The sequence below is a fragment of the Ranitomeya variabilis genome, chromosome 3 (assembly GCF_051348905.1).
Source record: "Ranitomeya variabilis isolate aRanVar5 chromosome 3, aRanVar5.hap1, whole genome shotgun sequence".
Taxonomy (NCBI): domain Eukaryota; kingdom Metazoa; phylum Chordata; class Amphibia; order Anura; family Dendrobatidae; genus Ranitomeya; species Ranitomeya variabilis.
This window is the reverse complement of record NC_135234.1, coordinates 563,418,446-563,440,395: the sequence shown is the minus strand read 5'-3', so window position 1 is coordinate 563,440,395 and position 21,950 is coordinate 563,418,446. Positions and strand designations below refer to the sequence as shown.

At 42.1% G+C, this 21,950-nt stretch overlaps 1 long non-coding RNA gene across 1 annotated transcript in view; it reads left to right on the top strand.

Annotated features, from left to right (window-relative positions):
• The window catches only part of LOC143818386 (uncharacterized), a 97,467-nt gene extending 79,400 nt beyond the window's left edge, over positions 1 to 18,067 (top strand). The window contains exons 2-4 of the long non-coding RNA XR_013224507.1: positions 16,605 to 16,637; positions 17,462 to 17,524; positions 18,007 to 18,067. This is a non-coding gene — a long non-coding RNA (uncharacterized LOC143818386). The remainder of the gene's footprint in view (positions 1 to 16,604; positions 16,638 to 17,461; positions 17,525 to 18,006) is intronic.
• The last annotated feature ends 3,883 nt before the right edge of the window (positions 18,068 to 21,950 follow it).

Sequence of the window (21,950 nt, the reverse complement as noted above, 5' to 3'; positions counted from 1 at the left end):
CAAAAGGCACAACTGAAAGAGGCAGAAGGCATGCATGGAATATTAATAAGGTTAGAGGGGTTTCTGAGTGTAACAGTTGGGAGGTTTGACTGGCTATAAAATGGGGGGCCGGGGTTGGGAGAGATGTCCCCAGCGACTAGGAGAGGGAGGATAGAAAGAGAGAGCAGATAGTTAAGAGATTTGTGAGAGCGTCTCTTGTGTTGGATGGTGGGACTGAAAGGATCGATTTGAATAACTGTACACGAATAATAGTGCACGAATGCATCCCTGCACGAATGCATCCTCAAACTATGTCTAAAATTATAGGAAACTAGCTCTTAGATCTCACTTTTCTCTCTCTCTCTCTCTCTCTCTCTCTCGTTAGCAATTAATCTAACTCAATTGAGACAGCAGGACACAATAAATGTAGTGAACAGATAAACAAATGTCCAGCCCTACATGGATCATAAATCGCTTTGAAAACAGTTATGTGATCTCTCTGTATAAGGACAAGCAGAAGTGAGGTCAATATCTATATACAGTACAAGATATGTCATGCTGGTACGTCATATGTTGGCTCATTAACTTTTGACATGAGCTTGCATGTTTCCCAACAGATGATGATATATTTGTGCCTCTAACAGCTGCGGGTGGAGCTCCACTCCACCCGTGGCTGTTAACTTAAGTGCCACTGTTAATCTCTATCAGCAGCATGTAACATGCGATGGCAGAGGGACATGTCAGTCCATGCTCCCATAGTGGACAAATGACATGATAGTGGGGCTTCAATGGGTTGCTATGACAGCCATTACAGCACTCCTGTTAAAGCCAACGCTTAGCTGACATTCATAGTAGATGTTGATTTTCACTATAGATAGTAGTGCTGATACGCTGCTGTGTTTAGTCTAGACGATGAAACGACAGCAACTTCAAGTCCCTTAAGGGGACTAAAAAACAATGTAAAAGGTGAAAAAATGCATTTAAAAATATGTTAAAAATAAAAAATATATATATCTCCACCCCTTCTGTCTCATTAAAAAAAAAACAATAAAAAAAAATAAAAAAAATTCACAGACAATGGGGAAAATTAGTGTTTGATACACTTTTGTAAGTTTTCCCACCTACAAACAATGGAGAGGTCTGTAATTTTTATTGCAAGTATACTTCAACTGTGAGAGACAGAACCTTAAAAAAATTCAGATAATCACATTGAATGATTTTGACATAATCAATTTGCATTTTATTTCAGAAAATAAGTATTTGAAACCACAGAAACAACAGAACTTAATATTTGGAACAGAAACCTTTGTTTACAATTACAGAGGTTGGACATTTCCTGTAGTTATTGACTGAGTTTGCACACACTGGAACAGGGATTTTGGCCCACTTCTCTGTCTAGATCTTCCCCAAATATTTCACATTTCAGTGCTGTCACTGGGCAACATTGCGTTTCAGTTTCCTCCAAAGATTTTCTATTTGGTTCAGGTCTGAGACTGGCTGGGCCGCACCAGGACCATTTACGTGTTGGAAGATGCTGCCATAACCCATCTTCAATGCACTTTTTTTTTAGTAATGAGGCTGTTGGCCAAAATTTAGCAATATATGACCCTTTCTATCCTTTAAATACGGTGCAGTCATCCTGACCCCTTTGCAGACTAGTACTGCCAAAATATAATGCTCCCTCCTCATGCTTCATTGTTGGGACAGTGTTCTTGGGGTTATATTCATCCTTCTTCTTCCTCCAAACCCGGCGAGTGGAGTTGATACCAAAAAGTTCTATATTGATCTCAAGTGACCACAAGACCTTCTCTCATGCTTCCTCTGGATCATCCAGACCGGGCTGGCATTAGGGGCAGGCAGACCAGGCAGCTGCCTAGGTCCCCCGCTCCTCCAGGAGCCCCCAGCCTATGATGCTCCCTATCCCATCCCTCCCCCTCTGCCTCTGACTCAGCATGTGCCAAAAGTGGAGCTGATAATACTTTGAGAAGCTCTGCAGAAGCCAAAGCACAAGGGGATTGAGGAGGAGATGTAAGTATTGTGTATGTGTGTCTGCTGCACTATACTATGTGTGAGGGGACTGCACTGTAATGTGGTGTGTCTCCTGAACTATACTGTGTGTGTGTGGGGGGGCTGCATTATACTGTGTGTGTGGTGGGACTGCACTTTACCTTGTATGTGGGGGGCTGCATCATACTGTGTGTGGGGGATGCACTATACTGTGTGTGTGTGTGGGCGGAATTATACTGTGAGTGGGGGGCTGCACTACACTTTGTGTCAGTGTTTGTTTCGGGGAGCTGAATTATACTGTGTGTGGAGCTGCATTATACTCTGAAGGGGCCGCATCATAGTGTGTGTGGGGGCTGCATCATACTGCATGTGTAAGGGGCTGCACTATACGGTTTGTGTGTTTGTGGGGGGCTGCATTATACTGTGTGTGGGGCCTGCATTATACTCTGAGGGGGCTGCTTTATAATCCAAAGAGGCTGCATTATACTCTGAGGAGGCTGCATTATACTCTATGTGGGCTGCAATATGCTTTATGGGGGCTGTGAGAGTGGACTGCAGTACACTTTGAGGGGGATGCATTATACTCTATCAAGTACCATGGGGAGTACATTTTATTATATGTACTATATGGAACCTGCATTATACTGTATCAATGACTATCTGTACCAATCATTCATTCTCAGCCATACTAAGGGTAGGTGCACACGGTCAGTAACTGATGCGGGTTGAATGCTGCATACTTGTGCAGCATCCAGATGTTACAGCACAGTGGATGGGATTTAAAAAAATAGCATGCCCACTATGCGTGCACAGACTCCCCTTGCTCACCCACAGAGACGAACATGCAGTGCTTTTCTCCAGACTGCAGCATGTCTATCTTGCAGAGACGCAAGCCTCTGCAAGATGAATGTCACCAGTACAATGTATTGGACGAGGTGATTCCGCACGGTTCAATGAACACATGTGGATTCATCTGCGTTTAATAGGCGCCAGCTCTTTGGATGCAGCAGACATGTGCTGAACGTGTGAACATACTCAAAAGAGGCCAGGAAAAAAGCGCTGAACGACTTCAATATTATTGATCACGCTCATTTAGAGGCCTGAGCTCAGCACATGTAAATACAACAGAAATGTTTTTGTGTGATGGTGCAATATGTGAGCATTCGGGGCCCCACTTTGAGCATTTGCCCAGGGCCCCACTTTGTCTAAAACCGGTCCTGCATCCAGATGGTCATTGGCAAACTTCAAACATGCCTGGACATGTGCTGGTGTGAGCAGTGTGACCTTGCATGCTCTGTAGGATTTTAATCCATGATGGTAATGTAATGTGTGAAACTGTGGTCCCAGCCCCCTTAAGGTCATTGACCATGTCCTGCCATGTAGTTCTGGGCTGATTCCTGACCTTTCTCTTAATCTTCCTTACCCCATGAGGAAAGATCATGCATTGAGCCTCAGTCCAAAGAAGACTGACAGTCATTTTGTTTCCTCAATTTTCTAATAGTTTTTCCAGCAATTGTTGCCTTCTCACCAAGCTGCTTACTCATTGTCCTGTAGCCCATCCCAGCCTTGTTCAGGTCTACAATTTTGTCCCTGGTGTCCTTAGACAGCTCTTTGGTCTTGCCATGGTGGAGAGGCTGTAGTGTGATTGGTTGAGTGTGTGGACAGGTGTATTTTGTCCAGGTAACAAGTTCAAACAGGTGCAATTAATACAGGTAATGAGTGCAGAGTAGGAGGGCTACTTAAAGAAAACCTAACAGGTCTGTGAGAGCCAAAATTTTTGCTGGTTGGTAGGTGATCACATACTTATTTCATGCAATAAAATGCAATTTAATTATTTTAAAATCATACAATGTGATTTTCTAATTTGTATTTTTAGATCCTGTCTCTCACAGTTGTACCTACAATAAAAATTACAGACCTCTCCATTCTTTTTAGTTCGGAAAACTTGGAAAATCAGCAGTGCATCAAATACTTATTTTCCACACTGTATTTGGTATCGCTGGGTTCTTTAATGTCCAACCAATTCAAATCTAAAATAAATTAATCCAGTCTTTAAATTGAATAATGAGAAAAATGATAAGAGAAAACAATAATTAATAATAATAATAATAATAATAATAATAATAATAATAACCTCTGTGGGGCCTGTTTAGTTAATTTCATCTAAGTAATAATAAAGATTATAGATGGAAGTAATCATGGCTTCCAATCCCTTTTCCTATTAAGGAAGACAGATTTGTGAACAGATTATTTCTTTGTTGCCATTCACACAAATTCTTGCTTTTAAGCATAAACAGCAAAACAAGTATTTTTATTTCCAGCAGAAGATATTTCCATACTTTTGTATTAGTCATGGTCAAATTCTAAATGTAGACTTCCAGGTCAGTAGGAAAAAAATCTAGCAAAAGTTATCTTGACTGAGGAAAGACAGCACTAGGATATCACAGCACCACAAATTGTAATTTGCTTATACTGGGGAACACAATTTTTTAAGAGTTAGGTCTGACAACTGTTCTTAATTAATTTTTGGATGCTGAATCCAGAAATGATCTCAGTTTTTCTTTCTATATATGCAAGTATTTAAGGTAAAAATTTACATTTATAGCTTTTTCTGGAGTGTTTAACTTGAGGACAATCACGTTTGATGCTCCAGCAATAGTCAGCCATCATATGTACATCCCATCTACCCTGGTAACGGTCTTCCATAACCTTCAAATCTTGGTGAAATCGTTCACATTGCTCATCGCTACCAGCAACAAGATTTTCCGGAAAGTTGGCAAGATGGCAATGCAGAAAATGTAGTTTAATACTCATGTTGCAACCAAGCGCTTTGTAGCTCTCCAATAGTTTCTGAACAATTTCTTTGTAATTACTTGCATGTGTATTTCCAAGAAAGTTCTTGACAACGTCTTTGAATGATAACCAAGCATTCTTCTCAAGATCTGACATAAGAAAGTCTCGCACTCAACTTAAATCTGATAGATTTATTGGTATTAAGGTAGCACTGGAAACGTTTCAGCTCTTATCGAGCTTTCATCAGTCACGTGCTGTGCCTTATAGTGTGTCGAACGTGTCCTTATTTAGAATGCAGATCATGCATGATGCAATAAATGTCCGCTATTAACGATTGTAGAGGTGATTCCATATATGAGGCAAGATGCTTCAGAGCTTGTGTGCGTTATAGTTATAGTAGTCCCAGTGTGAGACAGTTCCTTTCATAGGCACTGGAGGAGAATGCACCAAGTACTTGTGAGCGCATATATTGCTATTTGCATATATTGTGTCAGAACTTAGAAGGTCATACCTGGGGGGGAGGAGAGAACTGCGTCCAGGAGGTGAATACACGCGCCCAGGCGGCTCCTTTATCAGCCCCTGTTAGTGTACATATCCATGCGGTTCTCTCCTCCCCCCCAGGTATGACCTTCTAAGTTCTGACACAATATATGCAAATAGCAATATATGCGCTCACAAGTACTTGGTGCATTCTCCTCCAGTGCCTATGAAAGGAACTGTCTCACACTGGGACTACTATACCTATAACGCACACAAGCTCTGAAGCATCTTGCCTCATATATGGAATCACCTCTACAATCGTTAATAGCGGACATTTATTGCATCATGCATGATCTGCATTCTAAATAAGGACACGTTCGACACACTATAAGGCACAGCACGTGACTGATGAAAGCTCGATAAGAGCTGAAACGTTTCCAGTGCTACCTTAATACCAATAAATCTATCAGATTTAAGTTGAGTACGAGACTTTCTTATAATTAACTATACGGCTTGGGAACCTAGTCTCTGCACCAATACATAGCAGTGCACACGGTGTTTATTTGTATAAGATCTGACATAGTCCCGGTGAAATGTTCATCTTTGATGAGCTGTCGAATTTGTGGACCATCAAACACACCAGCCTTGAGTTTTTCAATGGACAGTCCAGGAAGTGCCAACATGATGTACTTAAAACAGTCGCCGTCAGTTGGCAATGCTTTTACAAATTGCTTCATGAGACCTAGTTTTATGTGCAGATGTGGGAATAGTATATTCTTCCTGTCAACAAGTGGCTGATGTAGAATGTTAGGATCTCCAGGTTTAAGACCAGATCTTGGAGGCCAATTCGACTCAACCCAATGCTTTTCTCGAGCTCGCTATCCCACATACAGAGAAAGCAGGGATACTTTGTGTACCCACGTTGCTGACCAAGAAGGAAGCAAACCATTTTAAGGTCAAACACAGATGATCCAATTGTGTGTGTCATATTTCAATAACTCAATAACTCTCTTTACATCTCCATGTTCTTCACGAAGAGAGACAGAATGCCCAATAGGGACTGCACCAAATAAATTGCCATTGTGTAGAAGGACACACTTAAGACTCCGCTTTGAGCTATAAATAAACAGTCACCATTCATTTGGATTGTACATTGAAAGCCCTAATTCTTGTAGTAAACCAGGAATATTATGGCAAAACACAAAACCGCTGTCACACCGAAAGTACTGCAAAAATGTACTTTCTCTAGTACAAAAGTATGATACCTTCACTCCTTGTTCAAGTAACTGTTTCTCATTCAGCCTTGATGCTAGTAATTCTGAAGCTTTTTTTGATAAGCCCAATTCACGTGCTAAATCATTTAACTCGTGCTGATCAAATCCCTTACGAACTGAATCCTTGTGAATTTCAAATTCTGCATCATTGCTGTCACTGTGTTCGTCAACATCACTCAGAACTTCTAGAGATGGTAGCTGTTCGAAAACTGGCACTGGAATTTCAGCTGAATGAGGCATTGGTCTGGTAGCTGATGGTAGATTTGGATATTCTATTTTACTTTTATTTTTCCTGTTAAATCCTGATGTTTTCACTAAACAGAAGTAACAGTCTGTGGAATGACCTTTTTGCTCTCTCCACACCATGGGGATACCAAATGCCAACTTTTCACGTGTTCCTTTGGTCCACATCCGTAAACTCTCAACACACTGCTTGCACACTATGTGAGGGGCCCATGGCTTATCTTGATCACCGAGTTTTACTTTAAAATATGCAAAATATGCTTGTTTGACAAATGCACTGATGTTTGCCCTTTGAACTGGAATGGTGAAAACACCACAAATATAGCAGAAGGAGTCAGGGTTGTTTAGGCATTTACGACGAGAGGAAGAAGGAGCAGACATGATCTGAAACAAAGGAAATATGTACATATGTAAATAAAACACTGAGATGGAAAGTTACAAGCTTTGAAAACTAACAAAGAAAAAAATCATAAAAGATATATAAATTACAACTAAGCGCCCAATGTAAAAAGAAAAGCTATCACAAATCCTATTTATTCCTACTATGATACATTTTTTGTGTAAAGATATTGATAATTATGACGTATTGGGAGCTGCTCTCACCACACTGTCTCAGTTGTGACTACTCTTACAAGTTGCCACGTAGCTCTATATGAGTCGAATTGTAATCAGATAACAAGTCTTATTACAGATATCAGTGCAATCGTGCTTCTCTGGCAGGTAAGTTGTGGAGGAAAAACTTGACGTGCTAGAAAAAACTGACTACATTTTTGGAATCAGCATGCCAATTTTAGTATAAATCAGCTCAAAAACCTAACTCAACAGAAATTTTTTTTCAAATTGTTCCCCAGTGATAGCTTGACATGGGTCATTTACTTATGCAATGTTAAGTTATCAATGTCAAATTATCAAGAAGGTGTGTTGTGGGTCATGAGATCATTTGATAGATCTGTATCCTATTTTTTTTTATTAGTTCACAAAAGATATGTGTTTATTTTGCATGGGATACTACTAAAGAGGTAGGTTATGGCATTGTACATAATTCTAGATGCATTTTTCTGGACCTGAACACAGTATGACAGATTTAAAAGTCTCAATACTAAAAGGTCATTTTAAGGATAACAGGGAAAGAAAAATTTGGGAATTCAAACTAATGAAGATGTTCAATTCTTTGACACTAGGACTCAATTTAACACCTGGATTTTTGAGTCACTACATGGATACAATTCACACCTCCACCAGATGGATTCCAGATAACTAAGAACATCATTCCCACTACCTCTCCATTTGTAATAAAAGGCCTAATTTGATTTCCTTGGCTTATCTTTATGAGGCATCACACCTCCCACCCCCTGAACAAATGTCCTACTGTAGTATTTTTTAAATGTTGTGCTTTTTTCTTATTAATCTATCTGTAATCTTGCCTGAAGAAGGAGCCACTGTGCTCTGAAAGCTTGGTATATTATTTTCTGGTTAGCCAATAAAGGTGTCAATCCTAGAATACTTCTGTCATCATTGGGCAGAAAATTATTCACATCGACTTTTCTGGCTAACACGGTACCACAATACAATTTGTTATTGTACATCATGATAATGGAAGATACCCCAATGTACCGATCACAAATGGTTTTGAAAACTCTCCTGAAGAAACTGGCACAAATGAACAGTGACATTTTCTTTCTATCCAGATGCAAGAAGGAAAACCTAATCTCTAAAGGCCTCATGAAAAGAAATCCAACAACGTATACCTACAATACCCATTTTTCACAGAAACTTTGCTACAGATCATCTGAGAGACTGCGGAATCATCTAATTGGATTTTTCTACCACAAGAAGAGATAAATTACCTTCAGGACCGAATACAAGGACCGGGTTCTTGTCTAATCAAGGAGACATTGCAGAATTTCTACAACAACTTACAACATCACCTCATTATCAATAAGAAAAAGAAACTGGACAGACTCAGGAAGAATGCAGGTCTCAATGTAGCTGAAGGTAAGCCCAATTTACAGAATCATTGTAATACTTCGTACTCTGTTCTAAACCTCTCACAATATGAGCCAAGCACAGGAGAAATGCATGTTCTATCAAAGGGACTAACATTCTGTCCTACAAAGCAGCTTGATAGGGCTCTGTTCTGTAGTGATATCAAGGAATTCTCCCGCAGATTGTGACTCAAAGAATTCTTTCATAACCATGCAGATATTGCATCACAAGACAATGTGAAAGGCACAGCAAAAGAGAAAAAGAGGACAAACTGGACCCCCCAACCTGGGCACAACCAAACGCTGGATCACTACATTGACTGTTTCCGTAAAAAAGTTAAATCTGACATTTTGGACAGACACCATAAAGTGCCACAAAATATCTCTGTGGAGGAAAGAAAAACCATACAATCGTTAAAAGCCAATAACAATATCATCATCAAACCAGCAGACAAACTAGGAGCTATAGTCATAATGAACATGACAGATTACATCCAGGAAGCAAACAGACTCTTGGATATAAAATACTACACCCCACTTCAGGGAGATCCGAATAAAAAATATGCAGAGAAACTAACACATATCATCAATGGATTTGATTCCACTTCATCCTCAATGCTGGAACTAATACCAGACAATCCCCAAACAGGTACCTTCTACATGTTGTCTAAAATACATAAAGAAGGTAATGCTGGGAGGCCTGTCATCTCTGGTATTGGGACTTTAACTGAGAATATCTCAGGCTGGGTGGAGAACATTCTAAAATCATTGGTGAGGTGCACATCCAGTTATATCCAGGACACTACAGATATTTTTTGCAAATTGTCAGCGCTGGGCCCACTTTCACAGGACTGGATGCTAGTCACCATGGATGTAGAGTCTCTCTATTCCAACATTCCTCATGAGGATGGAATTGCAGCATGCAAATATTTCCTTCAAAAGAACAATCTAGCCACAGAACCAACACTGCAATTTATGAGGTTTGTGCTCCATCACAACTATTTTTCATTTGGGAACAATTCATACCAACAGTGTATGGGCAGAGCCATGGGAATCAAAATGTCTCCACAATATGCTAACTTATTTATGGCGAAACTGGAGGAAGATTTTTTGTCATCTTGCTCTGTTAAACCTCTTGCATACTTCCGCTACATTGATGATCTGCTAATAATGTGGACAGGCTCGAAAGATGATCTACTCACCTTCCACAATAACTTTCCATCCCTAATCCCATCCCTAACCCATCCCTTCAACCATTCACTAACTTCTGGTACCTTCCCCTCTGCCTTCAAACATGCCACAATTACACCTATCCTCAAAAAGCCATCCCTTGACCCAAGCACTATGTCCAGCTATCGCCCCATATCTTTGCTCCCATTTGCTTCCAAACTCCTTGAGCAGCACGTCTATGTTGAACCTTCCTCTCACTTTGCATCTAAAGGTACCGTCACATTTAGCGACGCTGCAGCGATCTAGACAACGATCCCGATCGCTGCAGCGTCGCTGTGTGGTCGCTGGAGAGCTGTCACACAGACAGCTCTCCAGCGACCAACTATGCGAAGTCCCCTGGTAACCAGGGTAAACATCGGGTTACTAAGTGCAGGGCCGCGCTTAGTAACCCGATGTTTACCCTGGTTACCAGCGTAAACGTAAAAAAACCCAAACACTACATACTTACATTCCGGTGTCTCTCCCCCGGCGCTGTGCTTCTCTGCACTGTGTAAGTGCCAGCCGGAAAGCACAGCGGTGACGTCACCCCTGTGCTCTGCTTTCCGGCCGGCCGGCGCTTACACAGTGCAGAGAAGCACAGCGCCGGGGGACAGACACCGGAATGTAAGTATGTAGTGTTTGTTTTTTTTACGTTTACGCTGGTAACCAGGGTAAACATCGGGTTACTAAGCACGGCCCTGTGCTTAGTAACCCGATGTTTACCCTGGTTACCAGTGAAGACATCGCTGAATCGGCGTCACACACGCCGATTCAGCGATGTCTACGGGAGATCCAGCGACGAAATAAAGTTCTGGCCTTTCTGCTCCGACCAACGATGGAACAGCAGGATCCTGATCGCTGCTGCCTGTCAAACTCAACAATATCGCTAGCCAGGACGCTGCAACGTCACGGATCGCTAGCGATATCATTCAGTGTGAAGGTACCTTAACTCTCTCTTTGACAACCTACAATCTGGCTTCCATCCCCACCATTCCACTGAGACTGCCCTGACCAAAATTACTAATGACTTACTTACAGCCAAAGCTAACAGACAATTCTCTATACTACTCCTCCTAGACCTGTCCTCTGCCTTCGACACAGTTGACCACTGCCTCCTACTACAGATCCTCTTTTCCTTTGGGGTCAAAGACCTTGCCCTATCTTGGATCTCCTCATACCTTGCCAACCGCACATTTAGCGTTTCCTACTCCCATACTACCTCATCATCTCGTCCCCTCTCCGTTGGAGTCCCCCAAGGCTCTGTCCTAGGACCCTTACTCTTCTCAATCCATACACTCGGCCTGGGACAACTCATAAGGTCCTATGGTGTCCAGTACCATCTATATGCCGATGACACTCAGATCTACCTCTCGGGCCCAGATGTCACCTCTCTGCTCTCCAGAATCCCAGAGTGTCTATCAGCCATATCCTCCTTCTTCTCCTCTCACTTCCTCAAGCTCAATGTGGACAAATCTGAACTCATTATCATTCCTCCAGCACACACATCTTCCCTACCTGATCTATCAAAATAAATGAAAAATCACACTTTCCTCTGTCCCCAAAATCCGCTGCCTCAGAGTAACCCTTGAATCTGCCCTGTCCTTCAAACCGCACATCCAAGCTCTCGCCACCTCCTGTCGCCTCCAGCTCAAAAATATTTCCAGAATCCGGCCTTTCCTTGACCCACACTCTACCAAAATGCTCGTGCATGCCCTAATCATCTCCCGCCTCGACTACTGCAACATACTCCTCTGTGGCCTACCTTCTAACACTCTCGCACCCCTCCAGTCCATCCACCCTTAACTCTGCTGCCCGACTAATTAATCTCTCTTCTCGCTACACTCCTGCTTTGTAAATCACTTCACTGGCTCCCAATTTGCCAGCGTAACCAGTTTAAATTACTAACACTGACCTACAAAGCCATCCATAACCTTTCTCCTACGTATATTTCCACACTAATCTCTCAATATCTTCCCTCACGTAATCTCCGGTCCTCCCAAGACCTCCTCCACTCCTCCACACTTATTCGCTCCTCACCCAATTGCCTCCAAGACTTCTCCCGAATATCACCCATCCTCTGGAATTCAGTGCCCCAGCACGTCCGGTTATTCACTACTTTTGGATCCTTCAAAAGAAACCTGAAAACCCACCTCTTCAAAGAAGCTTACAGCCTGTAAAGACCACACGGCCACCTCAACACCATTGGAGCTACTGCAACACTCGACCTACTGTCTCCTTAATCCTGTAGAATGTAAGCCTGCAAAGGCAGGGTCCTCTTCCCTCTGTATCAGTCTGTCATTGTTAGTTTTGTTTACTGTAAGTGATATTTGTATTTTGATGTAACCCCTTCTCATGTACAGCACCATGGAATCAATGGTGCTATATAAATAAATAATAATAATAATAATAATAATAGTACAAAATAATAACTTCAATAAGTACCACCCAACCATCAAGCTCTCCCTCAACTTTTCAAAGACCCAAATACATTTTCTGGACATGATCATATACAACAAGGATAATGCCATAGAAACATCAATTTAACATAAGCCCACAGGATGTCTGGCTTATCTTAGATGGAACAGCTTTCATCCAAGACGCACAAAAAATCCATAATTTACAGTCAAGCTCTGAGGTATATTCGGATCTGTTCAGAAAGTAAAGACAGGAAACTACAGCTGCGATCACTGAGGAATACATGCAACAAAGATACCATCCACTGGTAATAGATGAGCAGATCCACAGGGCTACAAGGATCCCAAGAAACAGCCTCTTGTTGTCACATACAACCCCCACATGAGCATCCTAAGGAAAATTGGTGCTGATCTCCAACCCATATTCCATAGAGACCACAAATTGAAAGACATATTCCAAGAACTACCACTTCACTCCTACAAACAGCCCCCTAACTTAAGGAATCTCATTGTCAGGAGTGTCCTCTTATCACCATCAGTGACTGGCACATTCCCTTGTAACAATAAGATGCAAAACGTGTACCCACATATTACCAACAAATATAGTCCGTGTACCAAACACAAATCAGGACTATAAGGTCATGGGTTCCTTTTCATGTACATCCTCCAACGTGGTGTACCTGATACAATGTACAAGGTGAAAAAAACATCATAAAAAGCAGATACACCATATCTTTCGGACTATAAGATGCACCGAACTATAAGACGCACCCAGGTTTTAGAGGTGGAAAATAGGGAAACAATATTTGAAGCAAATAAAAGTGTTAAAATTTAATAACATATTATTATATATAATAACACCACATATAATAGTATGTTATTATGTTGGAAGCTACCGGTAGAAAATGGTGCTGCGGGACCAGTGTGGTGTCTGTAAAGTACTACATGAAGACGCTGGAGGGTGAGTATAAGAATGGGGGCACAGGGCTTATATTTAAAGCACCACTCCAGAACTGAAAAATAACACTGGAGGGCTTTAAGATCCCATTGGGAGAACTATAACTCCCATCATGACCTGCAGATCCTATGGCATGCTGGAAGTTATAGTTCACCACAGGAGTGGCAGAGTGCTTTATTGTGTGTTGTAAAGACTAACCTTTTAATTATGGCAGCCAGCTAGCCACACTGTGGTGAGGTAAAGAGCTGGATCATCCAGTGACTGCATACACAGAGCTCTCCCTCTTGTTGCCTCTCCACAGCACAGGTCATTTGAGGAGTCCTGCAGATTCTAGTGGGGAGTCTGAAGGACCTGTGATGACATCAGAAGAGGGAGGGCTCTGTGCCATCATGTGATGCTCCAGCCCTCCCTCTTCATGACATCACACAGGTCCTTATGCCTCAGCATCCAGCACAGCCAGGCAGGTGTTGATCTTGTCTCCCCCGGCCCCCTGCTCCTGCCCCCTCCTCCACTGGACACACAGATCTCCCCAGCTGCTGCAGGAATCCGGCACTGGGGAAACCATGTGTGTCGCTGATTAAGTGAAGGAGTATTCAATGGCTGCTCCCTGCTCACTGCTCAGCTGACAGGTGGGCGGGGAAGCGGCTAATGAATATTCACTGCACTTTAATTATGGGGACCACAGCTGGATTATGGGCAGCTGGGACATTTTTCTGCCTTCTTCACAGTGCGATCCCACTCGCTGCTGCCCCCTCCCCACATGCTATGTTCCAACCATAAGACGCACCCACACTTTCCTCCCAAATTTTGAGGAAAAAAGTGCATCTTATGGTCAGAAAAATACGGTATTTATATTGGGGAAACATGCAAAAACTACAAACAAGGATGAATTTACACAGACACATAATCAGGAATGAAATGGACACATCTGGTGAAAACATTTCTCTGGACCTGAACCTGGATCTTTTTTTTTGGATGTGCATTGAACAGCAAGGTGGATTGCTGCTGAGGGGAAAAAATCTCTTTAAATCTTCAGCTTAGCGAGTATGAATGAGCTGAGTGTGACCGGAGTGCAAGTGCGAACGGCGGTAAGTGTGTCACTTGTGATTCAGTGACTTTGGATTCAGGGAGTTTCCAAGGGAGAAATCACTGAATTGCTATCTGTATTTTATTAATACTTTGTATTTTTTTTAATTTAACTTTTCTGTCTGGTGCAATTCGTATTAGAAAATGTGCTCCACTATTGTTAATGCCTTCCAGTGTACATCTTGCCACATGTTTGCAATCCTTCAGCAGCCGGTCGTGGTGCATACTGCTGTGCGAGATGTGAGCACGTTGTGCATTTGGAAGCCCAGGTACTGGATCTAAATGTGCAGCTGGCAACACTGAGATCCATAGGCAATATGGAAAGGAGTCTTCTGCTCACTGAGCAGACGCTCAATGGGAAAGATGAGGGGGGAATGGTAGGATGGAGCTGCAGAACAGCGAAGCAGCAAGCTGGGTGACAGTTAGAAGGTGGGGTAGAGGGAAGAGTGCCAGGGAGGCTAGTCCAGATCTGGCATACCCCAATAAGATTGCTAAGATGGCAGATGAGGGGGTGCCAGGGGTAGCACTGCTGCAGCAAGGCATGTCCTCTGAAAGCCGGAGGAGTGTCTGCTCCAGTAAGGAGGGAAATAGGAGAGCAGGGTAGGCCAGACAGGTGCTGGTAGAGGGGGATTCAATTATTAGGGGAACAGATAGGGCAATCTGTCACAAAGACAGGGATCACCCTGTAATGCCTAAGATATACAATGTTATCAAAAAACATTGGTCCCTCTTATCTAAGTCTTAAGGTACCTTCACACTGAATGATATCGCTAGCGATCCGTGACGTTGCAGCGTCCTGGCTAGCGATATCGTTGAGTTTGACAGGCAGCAGCGATCAGGATCCTGCTGTGCCATCGTTGGTCGGAGCAGAAAGGCCAGAACTTTATTTCGTCACTGGATCTCCCGTAGACATCGCTGAATCGGCGTGTGTGACGCCGATTCAGCGATGTCTTCACTGGTAACTAGGGTAAACATTGGGTTACTAAGCGCAGGGCCGCGCTTAGTAACCCGATGTGTACCCTGGTTACCAGCGTAAACGTAAAAAAAACAAACACTACATACTTACATTCCGGTGTCTGTCCCCCGGCGCTGTGCTTCTCTGCACTGTGTAAGCGCCGGACGGCCGGAAAGCAGACCACAGCGGTGATGTCACCGCTGTGCTTTCCGGCTGGCGCTTACACAGTGCAGAGAAGCAGGGGGACAGACACCGGAATGTAAGTGTGTAGTGTTTGGTTTTTTTTACGTTTATGCTGGTAACCAGGGTAAACATCGGGTTACTAAGTGCGGCCCTGCACTTAGTAACCCGATGTTTACCCTGGTTACCAGGGGACTTCGCATAGTTGGTCGCTGGAGAGCTGTCTGTGTGACAGCTCTCCAGCGACAACACAGCGACGCTGCAGCGATCGGGATCGTTGTCTAGATCGCTGCAGCATCGCTAAATGTGACGGTACCTTTATCCCAACATTGAAGCCTTCCATGCTCCAGCACTTATGTGCAAATGACATCAAAAAATATCAGGGATAGTTTAGTTAGAGCTGACATTGGCAGCCTCTCTAGATCACCCAAACAGAGTTTTCTTGGTATGGAATGCAAAGGTACATTCCCCTGTCTCGGCTGTGACTGTTGTTCCAACGTGATTAAGGGGAGAGAAATTACTCACCCACATACCAGTAAACGTTACAACATCAGGGTTTTTTTTACGTGTGACACTAGCTATGTTGTGTACCTCATAAAATGTCCTTGTGGCCTGCTTTACGTAGGCGAGACCACACTTCATGTGCGCAACAGGATTGCTAGTCATAAATCCACTATTCGCTATAAAAAATCGTGACTCCCAATACCTCATCACTTCATCAATGCCAATCACACAGTCTCACAATTAAGATTCCAAATTATAGAGCAAGTAGACAGGCCACGAAGGGGTGGGAATCACATTAGACTATTGAAAGAGAGGGAGGCTTATTGGATGTACACACTACAAACATTGTCTCCAAGAGGTCTCAACAGGGAACTGGACCTTAATATAAAGTAACGTCTTTTTCAGGCCATGTTTGGATTTCAATAACCTTCTTATTTGTGGTTGTTACATGTACCTCTCTTTTATTATACCAATGTAGGGTGGTGGACATGCAGTTTTCCTTTCTTCCCCATGACTAACTTGTATCTTGTTTTTTAGACACACTAGTTTTCCGTTTTACTTCTCTTATGGGTGAGTACTGGATACAATTTTTCGCTTTTTTCATTATTTTCATTATTTTCTTCATTATTTTCATCATTTTGTTTAATTTTTTCATTTTTTCATTTTTCATTTTGTATGTAATTAATTTTAATTCTTTTAAAATCTTTTTAGTTTTTTATTTCTTCAGTTTCTCATTTTTTTTCTTTCTTTTTTTTCATTTTTATTTATTTTTTTCTTTTCTTTATTTTTTTTCATTTTTTTCATTATTTCATTATGTTTATTTCACTTTTTCAGTTTACATCCATTTTATTCACAAAAATGTTCTATTCTATGTTCATCTCTATGCCCATTTTTCTCTTTTTTATTTTCAGTTGTATTTATTAAAAAATTATAATTTTTTTATTTTCCATTTTCTATATTTTATTGTTAGATTCTACAACTTTCTCATCAGCCACCTTGCCTCTATCCCCTTTTCAGGCAGTCTTTCCCACATCTCATTCACGACCAGCATTCTAGCTCCGCTCATTACAGGCACACTTCTCCCTACTGCACTTTCATTCCCTCATACCAGTTCTCACACCGCGCCTGTGCACAGAGCTCCCCACCATACATGCGTTCCAAGCCTCCTTTTTCCCACGTACTACTGCGCATGCACAAACAGGGTGTCTGGACTCTATGATTCCTTCCATTTCCGGCCACCTCACATATATTTTGGCGCCTGCCAGCATGCTCCCACACACCACCGCTGCATACAAATGCAGCATACAAGTAGGTCTGTATACTCTTTACCACCTATTTCTCTTCTCAAGCTCGCCTCTACCTTTGTCTTACCTCTGTGGCCTTCTCCCCCACAGCCCCTAATAGGACTCCAGCACTTCACATGAGAACATCTCATCCTCTTGTTTTTCTATCATGAGGTCAGTACCAACCGCTTTATAACTGTATTTTACATCCACCACCCGTTTATTATTGTGATCTCTGTGGACTATTATTATGATCTCTGTGGACATGTATTATTGTAATCTCTCTGAATGTTTATTATTGTGATTTATTTGGACATTTATCTCCTCTTTTGCACATATATACACATATAAGTGTGCTCGTTTATAGCATTCTCCTATATCTCTCTTGTATACCTTTGGTATTTCCTATGAAACTACTAGATTTATGAATTTATTACTGCTACTAAGGGTATTTGAAATACCCACAATTCCCCCTGGGACACTACCATTTTAGAGCTCATAGGACCCTGATTGTTGTCGTTGTTTCACTCTTGGATGAGTGTATAAACATATACATGTCTGTTTATTACATAAAGGGCCTATGTATAATTTCCATATTGCATACTTAATTTGTTTTCTCACATAAGACTGACACTTTGTTCTTTTGCTTTTTCCAGGAAGGTTTGATAAAGACCCAGCAGGTCGAAACGTTACCTTATACCACTGCGGTGAACCGTTCAATTTTGGTGTTTTGAAAATAAAAAGCCACATTCTTTGCAATTTAAAGGAACTTTGAGTGCGACTTCATTCTTGGGACTACATTTTGGTGGAATAACTCCACGTTCAGTCAGCACCACCGTAGCAAGAGTGCGCGTCTTTTTCTTCTCTACAAAGACAGGGATCATCGGACGGTGTGTTGCCTTCCTGACGCTCGAGTCCGATACATCGCTGATCGGGTTGACAGATTACTAGGAGTGGCTGGCAAGGACCCAGTGGTCATGGTGCACATTGGCACAAATGACAAAGTTAGAGGTAGGTGGAAGATCCTTAAAGATGATTATAGGGAATTAGGCTGCAAGCTGAAAGCAAGGACCTCCAAGGTGGTATTTTCCAAAATACTGCCTGTACCACGTGCAATGCCATAAAGGCAACGGGAGATTAGGGAGGTTAATAAGTGGCTCAAAAATTGGTGTAGGAAGGAGGGGTTCAGGTTCCAGGAGAACTGGGCCGACTTCTCAGTTTGCTACAGGTTCTACGCTACAGACGGGCTGCACCTCAATGAGGAACGTGCAGCTGTGCTTGGGGAGAATATGGCTAGAAGGTTGGAGGAGTGTTTAAACTAGGGATTGGGGGGAAGGGTATTCATTTTATAGGAGAGGAAGATAGTGCAGATAGAGACCTGGGCACAAATAAAGAGGTTGGGGGTGCGGTGGCATGGGGGTGGGGTTAGAACAGTTAATAATTTAAGAAAGAATAGAGGTACAGAGAGATACATAACGTGCATGTATGCTAATGACAGAAGCCTCGCCAACAAAATGGAGGAATTAGAATTAATGTTGTTGGAGCATAATTATGACATGGTGGGGATATCTGAAACATGGCTGGATGAGAGCCATGACTGGGCTGTTAACTTGCAGGGCTATAGTCTTTTTAGAAATGATGGTACAGATAAGCGAGGGGAAGGTGTGTGTCTGTATGTAAAATCATCCTTAAAACCCATACTGTGTGATAATAGGTGAATCTAATGAAAATGCAGAGTCCCTATGGGTGGAGATAAGGGGAGGGGGGAAAAAATAATAAATTACTGCAAGGGGTTTGTTATAAGTCTCCAAAAATATTGGAGGCAACAAAGAATTCCTTGTAAAGCAAATAGATGAAGCTGCGACTGAAGGAGAAGTCATTATTATGGGGGACTTCAACTACCCTGAAATACAATGGGGAACAGAAACCTGCATTTCCAGCAAAGGTAATAGGTTTTTGACAACTATGAGAGACAGCTAACTTTCACAAATGGTTCAGGACCCAACAAGAAGGGGCGCGCTGCTAGACCTAATATTAACCAACAGGCCAGACCGCATATCAAATATAAGGGTTGGGGGTGTTAAATATTAATTGAATTATTCTTATTCTCAATTCTGTACTGAACACATAGTCTTTCGCTGATGTTACAAAAGCTATTTCTGTATATATAGCTCAGAGTATAAGTTAACACCAAATAGAGAGAACACGTGGTCTGTGGGACATATAAATAACGTCTCTTAGGAGGGTGAGGTTGGTCACGTAGGGGCTGTCACCTCCTGCCTTCACCATCATTCTCCATGGACGTCAGTCAAGTCACAGAAGGAAGTAGCCATGATTCTACTCCATGAAACAAATATGACTTCTACTCCATCTCAGAAACGAAGAGGAACAAGCGCTGATGGGAACAAATGGACAATCTGTTCGTAACTATTTAATCTATTTTTATGTTTTGCTGCAATGTGGCTTTTCTGTGGACAATTCAATAAACCACTACATTTTTTATGAAAATATCATGACATTTTTTCTTTAAGAGTAACGCACCTGGTAAATAGTCTTGATTAAATAAATGTGCAAAATAAGCATATTTAACAGGGGGTTACTTGGGTAATAGTGATCAAAAAATAATAAGTTTTCATGTATCCTTAATAAGATGTGTAGATGATCCTGGTGCAATTAACTGGGACAATATCCTGAGACATAACATTACACAAAGAAAATGGTCGACGTTTATTAGCATCCTGGATAGGACCTGTGCATAGTATATACCGTATGGGAATAAACATTAGAAATAGGAGGAAACTAATATGGCTAAATAGAGGTGTAAGTGGCGCAATAAGTGACAAAAACAAAGCATTTAGAGATTTAAAGGAAGTAGGTAGTGATGAGGCAATAAATAAATACAGAAAATTAACTAAATTCTGTAAAAAGCAAATCAAGGCAGCAAAAATTGAGACAGAGAGACTCATTGCCAGAGAGAGTAAAAATAATCCCAAAATATTATTTAACTACAAAAATAGTAAGAAACTAAAAAATTATTTTGTTGGCCCCCTTAAAAACAGTCTGGGTGAAATGGTGGATGAGGATGAGGAAAAAGCCAATATGCTAAATGACTTTTGTTCATCAGTATTTACACAATAAAATCTAATGGCAGACAATATGATTAGTGATAACAAAAATTCCCCATTTAATGTCACCAGTAGTGTTGAACGATACCTTCCAATATCCAAAAGTATCGGTATAGGATTGGATTGGCCGATATCCAAAAAATATCGGAAATCGCCGATACCGATACCCGATACCAATGCAAGTCAATGGGACACAAATATCGGAATGTAAATAAGCCCTTTCTGTGCTTCTACATCCTGTTCCGGAGGGGGAAAGAGTGTGGGCGGTGCGTGGGCGGACACTGTGCATGTCTGTGTGTGCGTACGGGGTCTGTGCGGGCCTGCCGGGGATCTGTATGTGCTGCCGGTGGTCTGTGCGGGCCTCCAGGGGCTCTGTATGTGCTGCCGGTGGTCTGTGCGGGCCTCCCGGGGCTCTGTGTGTGCTGCCGGTGGTCTGTGTGGGCCTCCTGGGGCTCTGTATGTGCTGCCGGTGGTCTGTGCGGTGTTCAGGCATTGTCCGATGGGACTACAAGTCCCATCGGATGATGCCTGCTACAGTGACAGTGATTGACACATTAGCCAATGATGGGACAGTAGTAGTCCCATCATCCAGCTAATGTGTTGAATGTTAAAAAAAAATCCTACATACATGCTACACACCTACTACATACATGCTACATACATGCTACATACAACATACTACATACATGCTACATACATGCTACATACAACATACTGCATACTGCATGCTACATACATGCTACATACATGCTACATACATGCTACATACATACTATATACATGCTACATACATACTACAAGCTACATACATGCTACTTACATACTACATAAATACTGCATGCTACATACATACTACATACCACATACATACTACATGTTACATACATGCTACATACATACTACATGCTACGTACATGCTACATACATGCTACATACATACTACATACACGTTACATACATGCTACATACATACTACATACATTACACACATACATACATACTACATACAACATACATACTACATACTACATACATACTATATACATACTACATACATTACATACATACTACATACATACTGTTAGGGCTGGCGGAGCGCACCGAGTTAATTGAGAGATTTTATTTGGTGCGTTCGCAGCCCGGGGTCCATCGTGCAGGAGAGGACCTGCTGCTGGCTAATGGCGGCCCTTTATGGCAGTAGAAGTGAACTCTGTTACTTCACAGAGATGCTGTGCCAGATCTCACTCTGACCCTTGGTGGCTTTTGAGCCTGCACCTGAGGATGCCCCGAGTCAGCAGCTGAGACCTTGGCAACTAAGAAACAAGGAACCCTGTTGACTTCACAGGAGTATCCAGCAACTGCTGAGCTGATGGCAGTGTGTGGCAACACAAACATACAATCACCTCACTGGAGGAGCTGGTATTCTAGGGGCTTATTTCAGCTGGGGCCCTAAATCCATGCACACAATCACCTCG